The sequence below is a fragment of the Haemaphysalis longicornis genome, unplaced genomic scaffold, assembly GCF_048455015.1.
Source record: "Haemaphysalis longicornis isolate Haplotype H1 unplaced genomic scaffold, Haemaphysalis longicornis Haplotype H1 scaffold_1, whole genome shotgun sequence".
NCBI lineage: Eukaryota > Metazoa > Arthropoda > Arachnida > Ixodida > Ixodidae > Haemaphysalis > Haemaphysalis longicornis.
This window is the reverse complement of record NW_027526203.1, coordinates 310,864,958-310,877,606: the sequence shown is the minus strand read 5'-3', so window position 1 is coordinate 310,877,606 and position 12,649 is coordinate 310,864,958.

Below are 12,649 nucleotides of genomic sequence, written 5' to 3'. Positions count from 1 at the left end.
GCTGTGGTGAACCAAGAGTCACTTTTCTTTGTTAGTTTTCTCTTGAGTTTGATCATGTGACCCAACAGCTTACTAGGACGAGTGTGGACAAATGCCATGCATTGGGTTCTCTTTGTCATGGAGAGGCTTGTACTGCCCTCTTATGTTGCGGTTACGCCAAACAAATAATTTCTATTTTATTGCCAAACATAAAAGCAAAATACTGCACGTTATTTGTATGCTCCATGATCGCTGACTTGGAAGCAGTTGAAACTATAATTTGTTTCCGTAGGAAACATGCTTTAAACAGCGTGCATGCGAAACTGCACCTGCTGCAAATTGGCGGACATTTCGCGGCGCCGAAAGCCGTGGCAATTTTTTGCCCTATTTTGCTTGTATTTTGCTACAAAAACAGCTGCCATTTTTAAGCTGTTACGTAGCATTACGTCACTTTTACGCAGGCCGAAGTTGCCAATGCATGACGTAATAACCCGCGACCTCGTGCTCAGCAGCGCAACGCCTTAGCCACTGAGCCACCTTGGCGGGTGCACCAAGAGGTTACTTTGTTCATTAAATATTTTTTTTTCAGGCAGTGCGGAAGAGTTTTGTCAAGTGACGACTCAAGACTATTTTAGCTGCGTTATCATGGAACACCAAGCCACCGTTCACGAACCAGACCCTTCCTTTTGTCAGTGCAGTGATCGAGAGAAGTGTCGTTTCCTTTACCTGCAACGCGTATACGTATTGTCGCAATCGAAGTCAACTAGTTGTTTAGCTAGGGGTTTCACGTAGTTGCCTTTCCTGTGTAAGATAGAGCCTGCTTACCAACCGGGTAGCTAACAGGAGCGATGGTTAGGCCTAGATAACAGGACGCCGACTGATCGAGCGACAACTGTGCATATAAGAAGTGGGGCTTCTTCCGCAACGCGTCCACAACGTCTCGGTTCAGCCAGAATGCCGTCCACAAGCTTCAGGTGAGGATTTATCATCTGGGGGTGCGACGAGGAACAGCATGGCTGCGCTCACGAGTTTAAGGTTTAACTACCGGGACCCAAATCCTTCATGATTCCAATTGTAGAGACTCCGTTATATGCCCAAATGGTTATTTCTTCGCAGTGTCTAGAGTTACATCCGACGGAACCCAAAATTGAAAACTAGAGTTTCAGTCCGACGGAACTATAAGCCAGTTTCTAGAGTTACGTCCGACGGAACCCAAAATTGAAAACCGAAGTTACGTCCGACAGAACTTTAAGCCAATTTCTAGAGTTACGTCCGACGGAACCCAGAATTTAAAACTAGAGCTACGTCCGACGGAACTTTAAGCCAGTTTCTAGGGCGGAACCCAGAATTTAAAACCAGAGTTACGTCCGGCGGAACTTTAGGGCAGTTACATCCGGCGTTAAGTAAAGCACAAAAAATTTACAGCTAACGGCGCCAGCTACCGTGACGCTCTATATGTGTAATCTATACGCAACTTATTGAAATGGTCGCTTGTACAATAAATGAAGTCGAATTCCGAAACACAAATGCTGCTGCTTTGCGGCCAAACAGATTCAGAATGAGTAAATCATAGGTAACATGTTCGACAGCGCCGGCTCCCCGTCGGTCGAGTGGTCAGGAACGTGATATGCGCCCACTGCAGCGATGCGGGTTCGAATCCCAGCTGGGTTGATAGATTTTTTTAATTAAAGGATTAAAAATTTTTTGTATTAGTCGACGTACACTTCTCTCCATATCCAACACATGTAAGCAAAGGAGAAGACCGGAATTAACAAAACTGAATCTCGTGCAGCGGGCGCAGTGCAAGTTTGTAGCGTCTGCAGTTTGCCGAGAACAAATTTACATACGTCAAGGGTCTTAACAAGTGTAATTAATAGCGCTAGGAGTCGGTTAATATATTTTTTAACCCGATTTATCGGCTAGCTTTATGCATCGATTATTCGGTTGTGGTGGTTTAGAAGAACAAATGACAAAAAAAATAGCAGTAGCTTAGGATATACGTGAGCTAAGGTTCCGCTGGTTATTCTTAGGTTTTCTGGTTGTCTAGGATTAGCTGATTATCATGCTTACTGCTGCTAAAACGATTTCCAATCCAGTCTAATCCAATTCAATCCAATCCAGTCCAGTCCAGACCAGTCCCTGCTCCTCGCGCATGCGCAGCACGGCTCTCCAGGAGCCACGGGAAACGGCTATCAAGCGGTTCCGGCGCCGCGTCAGACTTGGCTACTGCGCCACAGAGGCGCACAGCTAGGCACGCGCCGGCGCCAGTGCGTCTGCCGCGGCTATAACGTCACTCCTCTGGAATGCGCAGACCGGCGAATGTGCAGACCCAATTCTTTACACAGCCGCACTCCAATTGGATTGGATTTCAATACAACACAATCCAATTTAATCCAATCCAAGTCAATCCAATCCAAGCCAATTCAATACAAGCCAATCCAAGCCAATCCAATCCGATCCAAACCAATCCAATGTTCCTCGCGCTTGCGCAGAACGGCCCTTCACGGCCCACGCGAAACTGCTCAACCTCGGCCAGTGGTGTAGCTTATGCTACAATAATTATGTAGTAGCAGAAATAAGATCAATATGCTCATACACTTGTTCACACATTCCAGAGACCCGTCGCGGTGGCTCAGTGGCTAAGGCGTTGCGCAGCTGAGCACGAGGTCGCGGGTTCGATTCCCGGCCGCGGCGGTCGCTTTTCTGATGGAGGCGAAAAGCAAAAATGCCCGTGTGTACGAGATTTCAGCGCACGTTAAAGATCCCCAGGTGGTCAAAATTAACCCAGAGCCCTCCACTACGGCGCGCCTCATCACCTGCGTTGCGTCGGCGCGTTAAACCCTACAATCATCAATCACACATTCCAGAGGAGGTGAGTAGGCCATCGCCACGGCGCATGATGTGGGCGAGACGCTTATCAGCTCGCTCGTCACATACACGTTTCTAGAATCCGAAGAGTGCAGATGGCGCTGAACTATCGCGCCTTACTTACTACAGAAATAGTTTATACAACGGCAAAACGGTATATATCATTGCCCACACTTTTTTTGTGCCGTGTATATTTGTAGTTTTATTCAAAATTTTGCCCTGTGTAATGAAGATACACCAGTTCAGAGGTACACGAAGAAGTCGTCTTCGTGTATAAAGTCTAAGAGTTGTCGATGAAATATTATTGAGTTTTCTCACCAGCTTAAACCGGTTAAAACAATTGGCGGCTAAAGCATTATTTGATTAATCGGAAGGTTAATCGATCAATAACCTACGCCTAATAATAAATAATTGATTAGCGGCAATAAAGCGAATGTCCTGGTAGTCCGTTTTTCTTCACAGAAAAAAAATATCGATAAATGTCAGTTAATTGATCTGGCTGACTGATGAAAAATGTAAGGAGGTTCTATTTTGTTAATTCCCGTCTTCTCCTTTGCTTGCATGTGGTGGATATGGAAAGAAGTGTACGTGGACCAATACAGAAAAATTTGAATCCTTGAATTAAAAAAAAAACTCCATCAACCCAGCCGGGATTGGAACCCACATCACTGTGGAAGTGTGGGCCCTTATACCACGTTCCTGTCCACTCGACCGACGGGAAGCCGGCGCTGTCGAACATGTTACCTATGATATACTCATTCCGAACCGGTTTGGCCGTAAAGCAGCAGCATTTGTGTTGCCGAATTTGAGAGAGAGAGAGATAGAGAGAGAGAGAGAGAGAGAGAGAGCTCTTTAATGTGGGCTGGAGAGGTCAGCTCTGCTAGCGGCAGTGCTTGCTACGCCAGATGGGGATGATTTATCGTACAAGCGACCATTTCAATAATGTTGCGTGTAGATTACACATATAAGAGCGTCACGGTAGCTGGTGCCGTTAGCTGTGATTTTTTTCTGCTTTATTTAACGCCAGACGAAACTCAAAACATTGGCCTAAAGTTCCGCCGGATGTAACTTTTGTCGGACGAACCTTATAAACTGGCTTAAAGTTCCGCCGGACGTAACTCTAGTTTTCAATTTTGGGTTCCGTCGGACGTAACTCTAGACACTGCGTTATTTCTTTTAGCGGGCTGGTTTACCAACGTTTCCGCGCGCTTTTCGGCAATAAAATGGACGGGTGGTGGAATTCGTATCTGCAGTGCGCTTCCCTGTACGCATGAGAATCCGCACATTTTTCTTCTCAGCAAGTCAGTCGAAAAATACGTACATGGCAAAAGCAACCTACAGTATGCTGATTCTTTTTATAAGCACATATTGCGCAAAAACACACACACACACACACACACATCCGGCGCCGTAATAAAAGTCTGCCTTGGGTTTTTACGTTTTTAGGCGTCACAACATCACCCACACAAAACTGTGCGAGCAGTAAAGGGGTGTAAAAAAGGCTTGCGCTGTTAACCGTGGCTCCTGAGCTCCTACAAACGCCGAAAATCACGCCGGAACTTTCCCCGCCATGCGCAGGTAGCAGCCGAGTTTACGATCAATTAATAAATCATGTATGTTGGCTCCCCCGTGACACTTCCAAATTTTGACAAATATTAGTCACCCTTATTGGCAAGCTCTCGGGATGTAAATTCGGCTTGCTTAGCTCTGATGTCACCGATGTCTCGAATTCTATTTGTAGAAATATGACGGTGGGTAAATGACTGTTTGTCTTACCTCAAAGACTATACGCCTTCGAAAGCTATTTAGGATTTTGCTCGACGGTAAAAGATGACTTTCTTGGCTCGAAATAAAAGACTCCATCATTTTTGTAATTTGTTTCCATTATTTTTCTGCGACGGAAAGGAGAATGTACGAAACTTGCAGAGGGACCTCTAGCAAACCTGGCCATGCGAGAGTGCTGCTGCCCCGTGAGAAATTGTGGAAGTTGCTGACGCAATTCCCTGGCATAGCCACCAGAAAACTGCGCCTAGGAATCTATGTCGGCGTGGGGGGTGATGAGAAGATCAGTGCCGCTGGTTTGGCATGTCTATCGGATTAGTAAGCGTCTTCTTGGGTTTGCTTTCTTCTCTATGCATTCCTATGTTTACGAGGAAGCCGAAATGTTCGAAACTCGCATCGCTTCTCTCGCTTTGCTTGGAAACTCGTAATTCGCTCCATTTGTTCTTGCTAAGACAGCTGTGCTTCATTATAAGCCAGTGGGGGGCCAGTGCCGGCGAGCGACCATCGGTACATATTTAAATAGGCACAAACCCCCTATACACTAGTTTGTTGTAAGGAGAGTTCGCTTCACGGCTCATTTTTGCACTAGCAGTACAAATGTTAAAGCGCCCGAACAGCTTTACCGAGCGGGTAATTAGTCGCCGCGAAAGTTGTAGCAGACGGTCTGTGCACCGGTTCACCGCGGAGGCGATGTTTTTATAAGTACGCGCATACAACCTTTCTGAGCTTTTAAAACAATTTATCATTGAAACATTGGCAAAATAAGAGTCTTTAATGAGTATTCTCCCATAATTTTACTTTATTGTTAACTACCAGCTTGGTCTGCAAAATAGTTGGCACAACCATTTCGGTAGACTCTCAGTAAAAAGAATACGCTTTACTTTCAATTTCCGTAACTTTAAAACAGCGTGTTTTATTTTATACTTATACAATTACACACTCTTTTTTGATTTTTGTGGCACTGTATGTGAATTCACAGCCGCTAAAAGATTTCAATCCAAGCCACTGATAAACTAACACGAGCGTATGGTTTGATGGCGGCCCATGACGGCACAGACAGGCTTCATGGGAGCCTCATACACGCTAGAGCCAGATTCCTCTCTAGTGTATATTTTAGGAAGCTCTATGGCGTAGCCGATCCCGCAAGTAATCTCGCTACTTTTCGTACAGGCTCCGGTACGTCACGGGTCACAGGGCGTGACGAAAAAAAATACATTCGGCGCCGCTCCGCAGAAGCTCGAACAAACTATAGGGCACTAAAGCTTGACGTTGGGCTAGTTGGGTACAAATGACACCGTGAAAAACTTGTACCAAAGAGAAGGCAAACAGACACGGGAACAAACTGAGTTTGTGCTAGCCAGACGGCGTGCGGACAGTCGAGGCGTGGTGGTTGTTTGCTGCGTGGATTTATACGATTGCTTTTCATGATTCGCCGCACATGCGGAAAGTGAACATGTTAATCATGTCACAAATTTTGCTCTGCAGTTCCCGGGGCTGGCAAACTATTTTAGGTCCCCTGAGCACGACAAAGGGCAGAAAACAAAAATAAAAAGAAATCGTGGGCTATTCCACTCTGTCAAGGGGAATGACCAGCGAAGCTTTTTAGCCCACGAAATACAGGGGACACATAACGTAGGTGAAATATCTGAACAAATTTCATTCCTCTTGAGCATTGGCGGTGGCCATCCCTTAGAGAGACACATACTACATACACGCACACTTATTTTGACTCTACTGATCTTGACAACGGTGCCAATTGATAACTATATCTCTACTCATGATTTATACCCAAGTGATGAGGCGTATAAACCTGACGTCAAAGTCATGTTTTGAATGGTGTGCCACGGCCGCTCGACTTCCTTTCCATCGAGCGGCCGTGGGCGTGAAACTTTCACGGTGACCGCGTGGAAAACGAGCACACGCAGTTTGGCATCTGTGTTCCAACACCTCGCGGTTCAACGATTCTTGGAGCGTAAATATTTTAGGTGCGAAGCACCTTCTGACTTCGCTTTGTCCGGGGCTTGACGTCCGTGTACACATTGTTGCGCATGCATGAGGAGCATTGGATTGGATTGGATTGGATTTGGATTGGATTGAAATGGCTTGGATTAAATTTAATTGTATCGGATTGTATCGGATTGGATTGGATTGGAAATGTATATACTGTACACAGGCGTTGCCACTCATTTACATGCGCGAGTGGGCAATGCCAGGGGTGATTTACGGTAAGAACGATCCCCAGTGCTTCGCCCACTCGTCATGATTCACTTCGTGGAGATGCGTGAGTTTTTTTGCTCTCAGACACTACAAATACATGAAACAATAGCCTTATCAGCTACGCTTAAAATTTTACGCCTCTGGACCAGTGTGCCAGCGAGTACGGAACAAAAGAAACCGACGCGTTTGACGTCATGGCGAAGTTCAACAGAAGCATACGTACAGTGTTGCGCTGCAAATGTTTTTCGTGCATTATTGCTCACTACGTGACCCGGCAATGGCACGTCTGAACATGGGGACATGTCTTTTTCCAATCTTCGCGCAACTACCATGCAGGTCTGATAGGTTCCGTGACCATTCTTCGCTACGTGTAGAGTAGTCACCGATTAAAAAAAACGTTGTACGAACATTATTAGAAGATGACTAAGCCTAGTACCCCGTGATGAAATCACGTGCATGCTGCTGATGCGCATTCAGATCAAAAGACGTACTGAGAAAGGGTCAGTAATGCATTCTTCGCAAACTTTTAATTCGCGCTTTACATGCTGTTCGCAATATCCGCGATTTAACTGGCAACGGCTAGGGATGATAACAGATTATCGCTCCCCTGAGCATTATGCAGATTTCTAAATTATCCGTGACTAATGAGGAGCCCGCCTGCTTATACTATTATAACTAATTTATTGAACAGAAAAATCATAAGCATCCTGGGAAGGTGGATGACCAGCAAAGCTGAGGTGACGTAGAATTTCGTTCAAAGGTACGAACTTTGGAAGACGACAAATTTTCTTCCTGCTGCTAGAGTTGCAGCCGTGAAGCCACCCCTGCTCTTACCGTGACATGCGGGCTGCACTGCGGTGGAAATTAGCGATGGCGGTAACGCCAAACATGTGGAATTCCTGTGTCGTGCTTTGCCGGCAGAAAAGAAGTTTCTGCCGCCGCAGAAAAGTTAACCAAGACGATAGGGCCATAAAAGGAGAGCCCTGCGGTTGGTGTGTGTGCCCAGGGGTTCAAAGCCAGCGGGGGAGTGTATATTTGCAGCATGACTGCAGCCCGCTTGTATAGGCGACGCTGGTGGGATCGCTCGAACAGTAACTCTTCTGAGACAGCGGCAGGTGTACTGAAAGTCGATCAAATACACAAACAATGGACTTTTGTGGAATAAAATTTTCCTAGTGTTATATGTCTCAGCTACAACATGCATAACCTTAATTTACGCCGCCCGCCACATGCATTAACGACCTCAAATGACCTGTGTTTTCACGCCCCTTTGGCTCTAGGCTTTCGCATGGCATCATAGTCCTAGCCCTGTATGCACGTTGAGGAAAAGACTATGGTAGTTCAAGGGAATCGTCTTGGTATTATTTTGGCACCATCCGCGGAGTGCTTTTACCAGTTTTTTGTGCCGCCTTTCGTAACCCATTCAGTGACATGAATTTGGCTCTAAAGAAACTTAACTGCTCACCACGCAATAACGGAAGAAGCAGCAATATCTTGTCACATCCAAGTGCCACGGCATGTGATTCACAAATATTGCAATTGCGGATGTGCATCTAGGATTGAAAACAAACGTTTTACTTTCGCGGATCGTCGTGTCGGTTGCTGGGCGTACACGCCGATCTTACCTCTGTTTTACGATTTTAGTGCTGTCCTTAATAAAGAGGTGGTGGCTCGCTCACTCACTTAGCCTATGTCGTACCGCGTAAATTAATTTCTGTCGGCGACGCGTCTCCCACCGCGGTCCAGGGAGCGGAGAAAGTGTTTTATTCCGGGACTCACGAAGATTTCACTTTCGTCATATCCGCCACGGAAGTTACGCGAGTACAACGAAGCAAGCGGCCTGTAAAGGGTGCACCCCTGCACACAGGGTCTTCTTTGGGGGAAGAAACCTTTAGTACCATAGAGTACGTTATACTTCCGGTTGTTCGTTTTCGGGTTTTATATTTTAACACGAAAGGGTTTTATGCCGGAATACACGAAGATTTCACTGACGTCATATCCGTCACGGAAATGACGCCAGTACACCTTTGCCGAAGCGTCCCGCCAGCAGGACGTCGCTCGACCAGCACACCCACAAGACACCGCCGACCAGCAAATCATGCTCAACTGCAGATTTCGCTGCACATTTCACTGTCGTGTTTTGCCGATTCCTATAACAGAGGAATAAACCGCAGTTTTTTTTATTGCGATTGTACGACAAGGCAAAGCGTTTCACCGGAATCGAATCAAGGACAAATGTTACCGCCAGTTGTACACTGAGATGACCTGCTTAAGAATGCCTGAAAGCTTAAGCTTGTATCTTTTATAAAACACGCGCTCGCAATAAGTTCCCACAGACGTTTATTGTACATTTACATGTACCTCCGCTACAGTTTGGTTCCGAATAGAAACGTTTAGACCAACTCAGCCAATGCCGTTTACCAATAAGGATTTATCTCGTTGAGAATGGCAATCAACGGGAAAATGTATGGAGCGGAGATAGCAGTTTCCGTGCTTTTTTTTTTAATTTTCTGCGTGAACAAGCAACTGCTGTTGCCTTGAGCGGTATAGTACTTGTATTCGCGGCACTGTATATATTGGTTGAGGTTAAACTGGTTTCTACGCTTTCATGCGCCTTCAGCTCGTGTAACACGAAGACACGCTCTTCCATCGGCCTTCAGTCGAACTACTCTCATCACCTTCGCCACATATACGTTCCTCCCAAAAAACAGCCTGATATAAAATTGGCTAGTACTTTGCACAAGCGTATACAAACTTGTGTTCTGCTCTGAACATGACTCAATACGTAGCCGCGGCGTCTGTGCTTCGAGTGCATCAGGAATAGTAAAATGCCCGTGTGAGCGAGGTTTGAGTCCCCAGCAGAAAACTCAAAGCGGCCAGCAATTATCCTTAGTCCTCAACCCCAGTGCGGAACATTTAAGTTTCTTAAAAAAAAACACAGGCCACTGGAACTGTTTACTCAATTAAAAGCTGCCATAGAAAACGACCTAGGCAAACGGTGACGTAACAGGCACTGAGCCACCGCAACAACCAACAATATTGCGGAGAAAGCTCCCCTTGAACAAGCGTCACGTATAAACATTACTGCACGTATAAACACTACTCTAGCTACAAGAAGAAATGGAAACAAAACTCCTGTAGCTTGACCGCCTGAAGCACTGGATGCACACAACGAAAGGTACATTCAATTCCGTTTGGCAGCGGCCGAAAAGAGGTGTCGAGAAAGTGCAAGGGTGCAATGTCTTAGAACAAACGATAACACAGTACTGTGCGGCCATACGCTCGGTCTAGTTTTTTGTGCTTTAAAAGGTTAATTCCATATTTTTTTCTCTGCCTTGCTCTTTTCCCAGTCCAAGCTGATATTTCCCGCACAAACCAGAATAGGCGCATCGGCTGCTTGGCTTGAGGGCAGCAATCTCTTCTTTTCTCTTTTTGTTTGCCCACTCAGCGGTCCAGTTTTCACATTAAGTGTTTTAGGGGCGAAGCCCCTTTGGCGTCTCATGTCATCGTCGTCGTAACCATCGTTTCATGTGGTCACGGTACTAAAACAGTGGGACACTCGTTCCCGCCTCGCGCTAAAACGCTTCGTAACGCGTAATCAAAAACACCGAAACACTCGTTTTAGCCTCGCGCTGCAGAACGCTTCGTAACGCGTACTAAAAAAACACCCGGACGTTCGTTTACGCCTCGCGCTATAACGCTTCTTGCTTCAAAGACACGACGCGTTTACAGCAAAGCCGTATACCTCTACCCTCCCCCCCCCCTCCCCGGTTTCCTCTCCGATGGCAAAAACGCCAAGGCGCCAAGAATACACTTATAAACAGCATGCTTCGACCCTCCCCAGGTTTCACGTCAGTGGGGATGACGCGGGATTTTTTAGCAAATTTTCTATGACGAATAATCGATTTTAATCAGTTTTGATTTCAATTTTAAGCGTTTTAGTGACCGAGGTGCTGTACGTCGTGATGTCACAGAAGGAGTGCGGGAAACTAAATTTCGATTATTTTGAGTGTGTGATTTAGCAAACTCCGGAGTGCCTTAGCCTAATAAAACTTTGTAGGGATATAATGTGGTCAAAATACCAAAGGAGCCATGAAAACAAAACGCCAGTTTGGTTTCTTCGAAAGGTTGCCTCGTTAGAATCACACTGACCCCACTTTTAACGTACTCTTCGCTCAAATAAGCTACATAATTAGGGGAAAAGGTAATGGCCATGCGACCCACTAGCTCATTTCCCGCAACAGAACCTATGATGACATAGAGCCCAGCTGTGCGATTGGCTGAGGCCAGCAAAAGCAAACGCAATTTAGGCAGAGCTTATAAGCTTGCCGAACGCGCCATTTGCGCCTAAATGCAACGCATACCGATTTTACAGCAATAAGAATGGTGCGGTGAACAACAAAAGTTACGAAAATGCACGTAAACATAGAAGTACCGATGCGGACTGCTGTTGGTACAGGACGCACTATGCTTATTTTAGCTGCACAGCAGTCCGACGCTTTGGAGTTGTCTTATATGACGCTGGCCGATTGGCGTAAGCGACGTTGCCTTACGTGACCCTGTTTGTCAAGCATGCCCAATGTTTCGCAATGCGATTACTTTCTACCGTAACAAAAACAATTCAGGTGTTACTGTCAAAAACGAAGCAACGGCGGAGTGCTGAGTATGCTAGCGCCACCTGGGTGGTTGGACGGCAAGCAAGGCTGCAGAGCCGAATGGCGCAGTGGAAGTTTGTTTGTATACGCGCCGTTATGACTTCATTGTAGACGTCACCGAAATACATGATTTTGCGGGAGAATCAAAATTTTAACCTAAATTGATTAAATTATCAGTGAATATGGCATCATTTCCTGCCGCGCAAGCGCTGGGGACGCTATAAAACACGAAATCTTTCGAATAAAACAAACTTGTATTTTGTCTTCATGGCTCCTTTAAGCATTCGGCTGTCAATGATCGTAGTTGGTTTATAGGCACTTGACTGAACAAGGTTGTTGCAGCTGTTTCCCGAGCCATACACCCAGATAGCGGAGACACGGGGATGTACAGTAGACTGGATACCCAACCTTTATAATTCTATTCCGAACTAGGAGCAATAAGTACCAGAAAGTCAGCAGAGTTTTAGAGTTGTCTTAGTGGTTTCATTTCATTTCATTTCATTTCATTTCATTTATTTCTACCTTAAAGGCCCGAGGGCAATACATTAGGGGGGCCTCTTGGCCGAGGCATACAGCTTATGAATAACAAACAAGGGTAAGCAAAAAGGAAGGCAAAAATAATTACAAGATTACAGAGTTAAAACACAATTCGTCGGAAGGAACAGCATTACACATATTTAAACAGAGTTTAATCACAGGAATACAGGTAGCGCAGCAATTTAACGGTTTAGCTTTTCACGAAATCTTTCGATTACTACATGAGGCGATATCATCTGGCAATGTAGTCCACATTGCTATAGCACGAGGAAAGAATGAAGAGTTCATTGATGACGTATGGCAGTTGATTCGGGTAATAAGATGATTGTAATTCAAACGGGATGACGTTCGTGGCGGCGGTACTAATAAAGCGTGTCTTGTTTCAGGAGGGTAATAGAAAGCATGAAGAAGGCACAGGCGAGAGACAATGCGACGAGATGCAAGCTTTGGAATACCGAGGGTTTGTTTGAGGGATGTGACACTTATTTCTTTCGAGTACTGTGACGTGATAAAACGAGTTGCGCGATTTTGAATTCATTCCAAATCGTTAGAAAGCTATGGCTGCGAAGGATTCCAAATAGATGACGCGTATTCCAGCTTAGGGCAAACGA